This window comes from Acanthochromis polyacanthus, chromosome 21 (genome assembly GCF_021347895.1).
Source record: "Acanthochromis polyacanthus isolate Apoly-LR-REF ecotype Palm Island chromosome 21, KAUST_Apoly_ChrSc, whole genome shotgun sequence".
In the NCBI taxonomy this organism is placed as follows: domain Eukaryota; kingdom Metazoa; phylum Chordata; class Actinopteri; family Pomacentridae; genus Acanthochromis; species Acanthochromis polyacanthus.
In genome coordinates this window covers 5,084,064-5,094,430 of record NC_067133.1, presented here as the reverse complement: position 1 = coordinate 5,094,430, position 10,367 = coordinate 5,084,064, and the positions used below count along the sequence as shown (strand labels likewise).

At 39.2% G+C, this 10,367-nt stretch overlaps 1 long non-coding RNA gene across 1 annotated transcript; it reads right to left on the bottom strand.

Annotated features, from left to right (window-relative positions):
* Positions 1-5,302: 5,302 nt before the first annotated feature.
* Positions 5,303-10,356, bottom strand: LOC127531513 (uncharacterized). Its single transcript, XR_007938628.1, has 3 exons — positions 9,961-10,356; positions 8,836-8,876; positions 5,303-7,120 (listed from the first exon to the last, which is right to left on the bottom strand). It is a non-coding gene; the product is annotated as an uncharacterized LOC127531513 (long non-coding RNA).
* Between the last annotated feature and the right edge of the window lie 11 nt (positions 10,357-10,367).

Here is a 10,367-nt window from a genome sequence, read left to right as displayed (position 1 = left end):
TCACTGTAATCAAGGCATGACTAAATAAGACTGTGGCGCTTCATATCTTTATGGTTTCATCTAGTTCAGCAGGTACACTGCAAAAACTCTAAATCTTACCAAATCTATTTGTCGTATTTTTAGTCAGAATGTCTCATCCCACTTGATTTAAGATAAATTCATTTAACAAGTGACACTTCAGCAAGATGGAAGGACTCGTTCTAAGACAATGCATCTTAAATATCTTGTTTAGTCAAACAATCTTGAAATTATCTTGTTTTGAGTTGTATTTTACAAGAAAACTCAAAATAAGTTTAATGCATCTCAAATTAGGAGGTCACATGAAAGCAAAAATCTATTTTTGAAGGAAAAACTGCTATTTTTTAGCATGTCTGGCTTATTTTAAGAGACCTAAGCTTGAGAATCCTGGTAAAATAGAGCTTAAAATAAGTTTTCCCAGCTAATTATAAGATTTCTGTATTCTAAATATCATATATTATTTCAAGAAATCTGACTAAGCCATTTTTCACTTGTTCTGTTAGCAGATTTTTTCACTTATTTAAAGGGTAAAAGTTCCTTGAAAAATAAGCTTTTTTGTTTTGTTTTGAGAGGGGCATTTTTTCCAGTGTATGTCTGTGGCTTTACTTATACCTAATGGAGAAAGGGTTATTGGTGACGCCGGCTGTTTCCATACTGACGGATAAAAACATTAAAATATAAGGCTCCTCTGAATGAACGGAAACCCCAAATGTCTGCACTGAGGAGTTCATGATGTCCATCTGACAAATAAATGTCATACCTAAAAATTAATAACATCCCTCGGCAAGTGGTAAAACGGGAGCACAGGAGAACAAAGGGAAAAGGAAGCAAGGTGGACAAAGGAGGAGAGGATGGGGAGAAAAAGCCGCCAGCTATGAGCAAAGGGGAAAAGAGGAGGTGATTGAAGAGAAGCAGATGTGAAAGGAGGGAAGTCGAGAACAGACATGAGAAAGAGAGATATTGTCATTGCTGTGTGAATCCAGGAGGGCGAGCAGCTCCTGTTGACAAGTTTCAGATCACAATGAAAACTTAAGCATGGAGAAAGTGAGTCATCAAGTGTCTCCATCAAGAATTACGTAAAAGGGTCCTTGTCCCATATTAGTAAGTTAAGTTAGAAATTAGAACTAGCATTGATAAAATTGGACAAAAACCAAAAAACACAACACTCATTGGCCAAAGACTAGGAGAGAGAAGGGGTTGAGAGACAGGAGGAGATGTCTCAGACAGATGAAAGTTGTTTTTTTTTCCACCGGAAATTGCTTTCTCACAAATCACAGCAGCAGGCAAGAAGCTTAAACTCCTCACAGACACAGAAACTCATTCTGTGTTCAACAACTCTCTATTATTACTGTCACTCAGGGGTGATGCATTCATCCAGGATAAACACATTTAAACACGTTGAGTATGGATTGATGTAAAGGTGATTTAACTTCACCCGGAGCGTGACTCTTCTGGCTCCTGCTTTGGAGGACAGATCCAGGTTAGACTCCTGATCTCATGAAAGCCAGATGTGCATTTGGAGATGACTGTCCAGGAAATGGGACTGATCATTTGAAGCGGGGAGAGAGTGGTGTGATGAGGTTGATGTATGAAGGACTGGGTTAAGGGGTACATGAAAGAAGTCAATCCCTGTGGCTTTGTTTGGACTGCGCTCCCGTTTCCGTGGATTCTGACCCGCCAGGAAGCCGAGTGTTGGCCCAGACACAATAGAGTATTGTGAAGTCGGTCCTCAGTGCTTTCCAGGCTACGGTGGAGGCTCGGTTCTAAAATATTGTTTTTGGAAATCTGGGCTAAATTTAGGTGAAAGATGTTTTCAAAAAATGACAGAATATCTGGTGGTGTGTTGTTCTTGGTGACTGTTTCTTAGGGAAAGTCTTAAATGATCTACACACCGCTTTATCCTCTGTAGGGTTCCAGGTTGGCTGGAAACTATCCCAGCTGACTTAGGGTGAAGGAAAGGGACACTTTGGACAGGTCACCAGTCTATCGCAGAGCCAACTCAGAGAGACAATCGAGCAAAGACAATTTAGAATCACCGAATAATGTCAACATCTCTTTGGACTCTGGGAGGAAGGCTGTCAAACTCAGTCTTACATAAATGTTCTGCCAAAATCAATCAAAAGAAAATGTTCCTTCTAGCAAAATCCATTAAGTCTCAGGTTCTGATGCTCATGTTGAGTGTCTTCTAGCATACAGACCACCTGCCTGATATTCTGTTTCTCCTTCATGCTACTAAAGCTCCTCTGACCCAGTCGGGCATCAAACCAGGACCTCTGGGGATGTCCTGCGGCAGTGAATTCTGTGGGACCTACCTAGATCCAGACACATCCCACAGATGCTCAAAAAGATTTGGATCTGGAGAGTACCTTAGAGAACCCTTAGCTTTGTCATGTTCCCCGGGTCATTCCTGAGCAGTTTGAGTCGGGGTGCATTGTCCTGCTGAAAGTGGCAGCTGGCATCAAGGACTGATGTTGTCATGGGGGGGTTGCTTGACCTGCAATGTTTTGGTGGATGTCAAACATCCACATGAATTTTAAGACTCAAGGTTTCCCAGCAGAACATTGCATTATAACAAGATGATCGACGTTATTTACTTGTCTGTGGTCATAATGTTGTGGCTGATGGGTGTACATACATGATAATGAGCTCGTGGTGAGAATTTTTCATGTTGGAAGGTTTTATGCGGTTGTGACGGAGGGAGATACTGAAGGAGACAGACAACAAGATACCACAAAAAATTGAAGAGGTGTGTGGACGGGAGGCCGGCAAGGAATCATGTATTTGTTGCTGCATTAGAGTCCAATCTGGAATTCTGTAAACTACATCACCTCATATAGATGCAGAAATGGCGGCTACTGGACGCTACCTTGTCAGTGATCATACGAAATTATAATGAAGTTGTTAAATTACTATCCCACTATAGTGTAAGTTACTGAGTGTCTGTTGTATGGTGATTCAGAGGAATACCGATGGAGTGTCACTGCTGACATGTTTTCGTCATTTTGTGTCTCATTTTTGTAATATCTTGTCTTATTTTTGTTTTTTTGTGTTTTGCTTTATTTGTTGTTTTGCGTGCCATTTTGTTTTCTGTTTCGTTTTTGTCATTTATCCATTTGTTTTTGTTGCCTTGTAACTTGTCTCATTTTTGTCTCTTTTTTGTTTTATTTTGTGTCGTTTATCTTTTTTTTTTTTTTTTTTTTTTTACATTTTGTGTCTCATTTTCGCAATATGTTGTCTTGCTTTTGTAGTTTTTTTTAAACTGACTTTTTTTGTTTTGATCATATTGTAACAAACTGGTCCGGCCCACTTGGGATCAAACTGGACTGAATGTGGTCTTTGAACTAAAATGAGTTGGACACTCCTACTTTAGAATGTAAGAAGTGTGGGAAAGTCTTTGGTCTAGAGTTTGAACTGGTGAAGACAATCGGTTTACTAAACAGAAAGAAATAAGCAGAGCTTTGTGAAATAAAAATATAAGGTGAAATAAAGGGTAGTTTAGTCCAGAAAGTGTGCTCATGTTTTATAGTAGCCAACTAATAAGTTCCACTTTTGCCCACAGGACCAAACCCAGAGTATGACATCATGATCCACTCATTACTGTGATTTCACATTTACATACAACAACACGGACAAATGTTCTGACACGCACACACATCTTTGTGAAAGCTAACACCCGGCCTGCTCCTCTTCCTGTCACTCTCCTTCCAGAGCAGTGAGGTTTAAGTTGACGTTTGAATTACAGGGTGGAACACAGCTGTCTAAATCGGAGCTCCACCACACATTTGAACTGCAGACATAGACAGCTTCGCCAACCGCTGCACGTCAATTTCCGGATGCTCGGTGTTAAAAATGCAGCTATTGCTAACCGCATGCTAAAAGTTGCCTTAAAACAGGATCAGGCTTACATATAATGCAATAAAACAGTCACGATAAGCAAGGACACTTTGGGCCTCAAGAGTCCACAAGTCTGAGCATTCTAATGCGTATTTAAGCTAAAGTTTCAGCATTCGGTCTGCGGGTGTTCCTGCTTCTTTGCTTTGTATGCTGTTTAAATGCACAAATTTGGAGGTGACATGGAGGAGTCGCTGTTCTCAGTCATATCATCCGTCTCTGCCACGTGCCTCACCTGCTGCCAGGCTACATTCCACTTAATTTAATTAGCGTCAACAAAACACACACCAGCAGGAAGATCAGTCTTCTTGGGAATTATTACACTAAAGAAAGTGAGTGCTAAGTTGGAGATGCTAGCTATAAATTAGCATTCCAAGAGTATAGCCTTCGGACAATACTTGGTTTTTGTTTCCATATCCAGCTCAGCATCTGTGTGAACATGCTAGCATGAGAGACTGTGTCTGGGAGGAAAACGGCTGGTTTCAGTGCTTACAGCTTTTAAGCATCATCATCTGTCTCCAGGGCACACATAAAGAGACTCCTGCCAAGTCCTCATGTCTCAGTTTGTTTCAGCTACTTCATATCCACAGCGGTTTGAAACAGTCTTAGAAGATCATTGCATAAGACTTCATTATTGTTTCAGAAGTTAGAAGAAAAAAAGACACCTGAAACATCTGTCCTACAACCTTGTGGCATTCCACATTAAGACTCTCTGCTCACCAAGAAATGTATTAGGACGCCTGTACACTTAAAAAAAAAAAACTACAGTCTACTCAGCAGAGTTGGTATTCTGATTTGTCTGAACAAGAAAATTAAAATAGGTATACTTGAGTTGAAACTACACATCAGACCAATCGTGTGTACCTCATTATGTCTAAATTTGTAAATGTGAATAAGCTAAAATTGTAATTTCAAAGTTGGAAAATACCACAGGGTTTCCCAGAGTACACAGCAAGGGCACGTCCTCATGCTTTCTTTCCCTTGGCTAACAACTTCAGCTGAACAGGTTGAGAGTGTGACCCATAAACAGAGCCAGAGTCCCCTTGCAGCACTCATGGGTTTGAATCCAGCTCTTGGCCCTTCGCTGTAGGTCATTCCCCCACTCTTCTCCCCTCTTTCCTGTCTCTCAAGCCAGAAAAAGCAAAAAAAAAAAAAAAAAGAGATTGTGAGGGTGATTAGCTTTTGGTAGTTCTGTGAATCACACTATTCGGCCAATAAACAAGTTTATTATATTGGCCAAGTGAAGAAATAGCAGTGACTATGTACAGAACAATGTAAATGTAACTGATACAACAATGAAATATGACTTAGGACAATGAATGAGCAAATCGTTGAGACAATTCAAACATTTTACTGCAAAAGTCTGCCTTGAAATTTTAAGTTTTCTGAACTATTCTTTTTTTTTATGGTGACTACAGCTCATCCTATACCTCCTGATCACTGCTCTAAGTGTGTTTGAGTTGATTTCTAGTTGGTCATCGATCTTCTTGTATTCTTCTCCTCCTTCCCGAAGTCTCAGAGCTGAATTCCTCTTGCCGTTCTTTTCCCATGTGGAGCCATGAAGCAGACAGACAGATCCCATAAATCCAATAACAGAGAAAATTCACAGCTCATTTTATCAACATATTCATGAATTTAGGGCTCACTGGTGTGCTCATTTTTGTTCCACTGATCACAGTCTTTCTCACACATTAGTTTTGATAGTTTGTCATAATAAGACGCCTACTGTTCAGTTTATGACCAGTGGAATTATTGAGAGGTGATTCAGTTTGAATCATTTGACATTGAAGTGACACTGCTTTTGCATCTGCTGCACACTGTAACTGTAAGGTCACGCTGACAGTTTCTGCAGTGTCCTGTGTGGCTACAAAAACACTGTTTTTATACATTATAAGACGATATAAAGCATTTCAGAGATAAATAAACAGCCCCGACAGTTATTAAATTGTTAAAAATGTTGTCCAACTCATTGTTTTTCCAAGATTCTTGTTTGCTTCAATAAGAATTCCTTCCTTTACTCTGAATCTCTCATGTTATTAATGTTTTTCCATGCAAAACAGGAAATTGCATGGTATTACTGTGGGATATTTACAAGATCTCATTAGGCCACGCTGGTCTTACCGGATAAGAGGACGTACAGTATTAACTGCATGGAGTCACTGAAACCACAAGTGTTTCTCTTGATCAAGGCAAAACACACTGCTTGGAAATATATCTTCTTCTTTACAAGTGGAGTTTGGTTAAAACATATGTGCCACTGGTGTCTGGTGTTAATTTTTCACAGCATTCTTCTGAATGATCAAGGCTAACAGCAGCAGTTTGATCAATAGTGAACGCCGCTGCCACAATATCCTGCCTCTGAAGGAAGCATAAATCACATGTCATCAGATTTAAATCCGTCTCAATTACTCATGCCCCCATCACTCTCTTTCTCTGCCTCTGTTTTCCAAAAAACTCAGAAAAGATACATTCTTCACCGACACAAAGGGGCGATTCTGTGCAACCGCCGGGCTTGAGTCATAGACGGAGCCATGGGGGGGTTCAGCTGGCCGGTGCAGAGCCGGGCCAGTTGTGTTCTGGGCGGGAGCAGAGTGGAGCAAACACAGAAATAAAACCAGCAGACACTGGTGCTATTTAAGCTGCACATTGCTGAATATTTAGACCTTATTTATGCGCTCTTTTGCATGTGGGAAAGCCTTCAAAACTTTCCCAGAGCGCTCCAACAGTTGTAGCGACTTCTAAGAGTGACACAGATATGAAAAGCAGCTTCAGCAGTGATAGTTTTCAGTCACACCCAGTTCCTGTTGACTTAGCTGAAGCTGCTGGATCACTGCAGTTGCTCAAGACAAATCATTTAGCTACACCTTCCTGGCCACGATAATTAGCTGCTTTGAGTGTCTAAGTCACTGGTGTAGCTCAATAAGGCGCCAAAACAGACGCCTGCTGACTCCCCTGTTGTCTGAAGAAGAATGACGAGCTCAAAACTGAAGTTCAGCGCACTTAAAGAATTCTGTACTGCTCTGTTTCTGTCTGACTGAGCTGTCACAATATCACGCATTCCAGCATGAGCACACTGTGGGGTCCAGTGGCGCTATCAATGGCTCCTCTGTGTCGCCGTCACCTCAGAGACAACAGGAATGCTCATCCACCGCAGCCCGCCCTCCCTCGCTGCGCTCACCGAGGCCTGGATGGTCGGGATGGATTGGTCCGTCTGGAGAAGAAAGCCAACGACAGTCAGCGAGGCACGGAGAGGGAGAGGAAAGAAATAGATGAAGAACAGAAGAAAGTGGGCAGCAGGGAGTGATAAAAAAAGGCTAGATCTGACTCATAGACGGAGCCAAAATGAAAGTCAAACAGAGGTGATGCAGCACAAGATAACAAAGCAACAGAGGAAACGGAGTTATTCATAGAGCACAGGCCTACTCTATGTCCTGTCTGTAAACTGACACATTACCACATATATATATATATATATATATATGAAACTTTAACTCTCAGTGCATGAGAATTTAAATCAGTTCAAATGCAATGTCCTCATTTACAGGCACCAAAAATATTGTTTCTTTGTCTGAAAAAAATCCAAAGATTCTGCAAAAAATTCCCAAAATTTCTGAAAATTTGCAAAACCTTCAGGAAGAAAATTCCAATCATTCCTGAAAAGTGCAACTTAAAAGTTTTTTTTAAATCCCCAAATTTGGCAAGAAAATTATTGTAAATATTTTTTTAAAAATGAGTAAAAATCTTCTAAAAAAATCCTAAAAATATCTAATATGATTACATATATATCAGTAAAATTTCTAATGTTTTATTTAAGAGCATTCACAAAAAAAATCAACCAAAATCCAGCGAATTTTGCTGGATTTTGGTCGATTTTTTTGTGAATGTCTCAACATTTTTAACATTTGAAGAGTTCATTTGCAAAAACAGATAACTCCGTTTTGATAAATTTTCAGAAAACTTTTTTTTTATTGTTTACTTGAGATAATATCAATCAAACTGAAGTTGAGTGGATCTGACTCAGTAGAAAAATACATGACAAAATAGAGAAAAAATAAATTATTAGTGTTATTATTATCTCAAGTAAACAATAAAAAAATGAGTTTTCAGAAAAATTTATAAAACGGAGTTACTTGTTTTGGCAAATGAACTCTTCATTTCTTTTTCTCCACCAAAAAATGTTCAAAGATTTCCCAAAAATGTTGAAAATGTGGACAACAAAATACATTTTTTCCCCACATTTTCAAACTTTAATACGGGTCAGTTTGACCCGCAGGATGACACAAAGGTTAAGAGCATTTTAGACTAATCTTTTCCAAAACCTTTATGATAAGAATTCAAATGTGCCACCAATACTGTTTTCATATACCTCCCTACTTAGTAATGCACATTCTGGATTTATTTCTACACTAGTAACAGTTTATGTTCGCAGCCAGTATCCTCATCTAGCTGTGCTGTGTGTCGTATGAAGTCAGATATCTCCTTTCCATCATCTATCTGCACTAACCCTCAGTGTCTCTCAGGAGAAGGCCCCAAACAGAAGGTCTGTTTATTCAGGGGAGGCCCAGAGACGGAGGACAGCCTGACATTTCCTGTCCACATGCCAAGAAAAAGACACATTCTTCTGTCTGAATTTATACTGTAACTGAAAAACACATTTCACACTCCTCTCCCCTGACACTCAACAGCTAGCTAAGATACTTACCAAAATTATATATAACAACTTATTTTATAATTCAAGAACCCGCTGAGCTATACGGGTGCTCATGACAGGTGACTTTTTAACACGGATTAGGTTTTAGAATGGAATCAAGAGAAAAGCTGAGTGGCTGAGATGGGAGAAAAGCAGAGGATGGTGATAAAGATATACAAAATTGAAAAAAAATGAGCAAGAGATATGAAAGTACTCTCATTAAACAGGCCTCTTACTGTGGTGACTCTTCTTTAAACCCACAGATTAAAAGCTCCATCTGGAATTGAGAGATAAATGGGTGATTTTTCACATTAGGAGGACAGAGTGAGAACTAGCTGAATTTAGTAAACTGCCACAATTATGTCAGAATAATACACCACTGGACTGAAACTGCTTCTAGTACACTTTAAATGAATAATCATGTTTTGATTGAAAAAAAAAAAACCCTGAGCAGTTTGCATCAATCTTTTTGAGTTAAACCAGCTTCTTATGAAATTATGTTAAACCAACAAATCGAATTGAGTTAGTGAAATTAGCTTTTCTGCTTAAATCAAAGGTATTTGTAATTACTTAAGGATTGGTAAGAAAGCGCAGATTTTTAGGTTGATGATCCATAAAAACGTTGAAACTAGCTCCATGTTTCCATGTTATTTAAAAGGATTTCTTGTGTTTTGTGAACTCGATTTTCACGGCGTTTTAAGCTGAAAGACATTTTAAAAAGTGAACTTCCTCCAATCAAACTTTTTAATAAATTAATTTATTATTCAGCAGTAAAATGATTTACCATTGACTGTTTTACATGTGATGGGGGACTTGAAATCTTAAATTTAGTGTGAAGAAAACTGTCAACCCATTTTCATTAGGTTACATCAAGTTTTAGTTTAGTTTCAGATCAACTAAAGCAGAAATGTGAGTTCAAATAACACACAATACTGAGTTGATGCAATTACCAACAATACTATGTCATCCTAACACATTAAAATAACATTTGAAATGTAAAATGTTAACCAAAATCAGGTAATTTGATGTTCTATCTTGCAATTATTCATTTAAAAGGGTGACAGGAATCAGCCCATTGAATTATTTTTATACTATAATCCTTATGTTAGCAGCCCAGTAACCAATTCAAAAAATAAGGAAATATACTCTGCCATGTGGGTGTGCATTTAAATTTACATTATATACCTGTAAAATGTCAGAATTCTAAACAGTGCTCAGGAGAAACTTTTCACCTGCAGCTGTAATATTTAGAGGATAATTCAGACACTAATTTCCATGATGCTTTTATGCACTTGCCTCTGCTTGTTTTTTGTTTGTTTGTTTGTTTTACCTTCATGCCGCTTCCTCGGTGGATGACTCACCTGTGCTACTCATGTAGTCCCGCACTGCAGTCATTCTGTGGGAGGTTCAAGAAGCAGCCTCACCATTGATCCACAAAACCTACGAGGATGAAACTGTGTGTCACTGTGGAGCAAATGAGTTCACGACGCTGCAGTTCCTCATGGCACAAATGTCAGTACCGAACTGCCTTTCCTGTAGTTTTATGGGGCGAAAGGTTATTTTTGCTCTAGTTTGCTGTGAAGCACCTGGAGGTGACTCACAGTGCTAATGAGTCATGAGTCTCTTTCAGACGCTTCACTGACAAGGTTTCAAAACTCAAACGCAACAGTCGCGCCGGAGGTAAATGAGGACACGTTCTCTGTCTTTTGGGGATGTTTTCTGACATTTCCTTACGTTTTCTGATGTTTTCTAACAGCTGCTGGGTTGA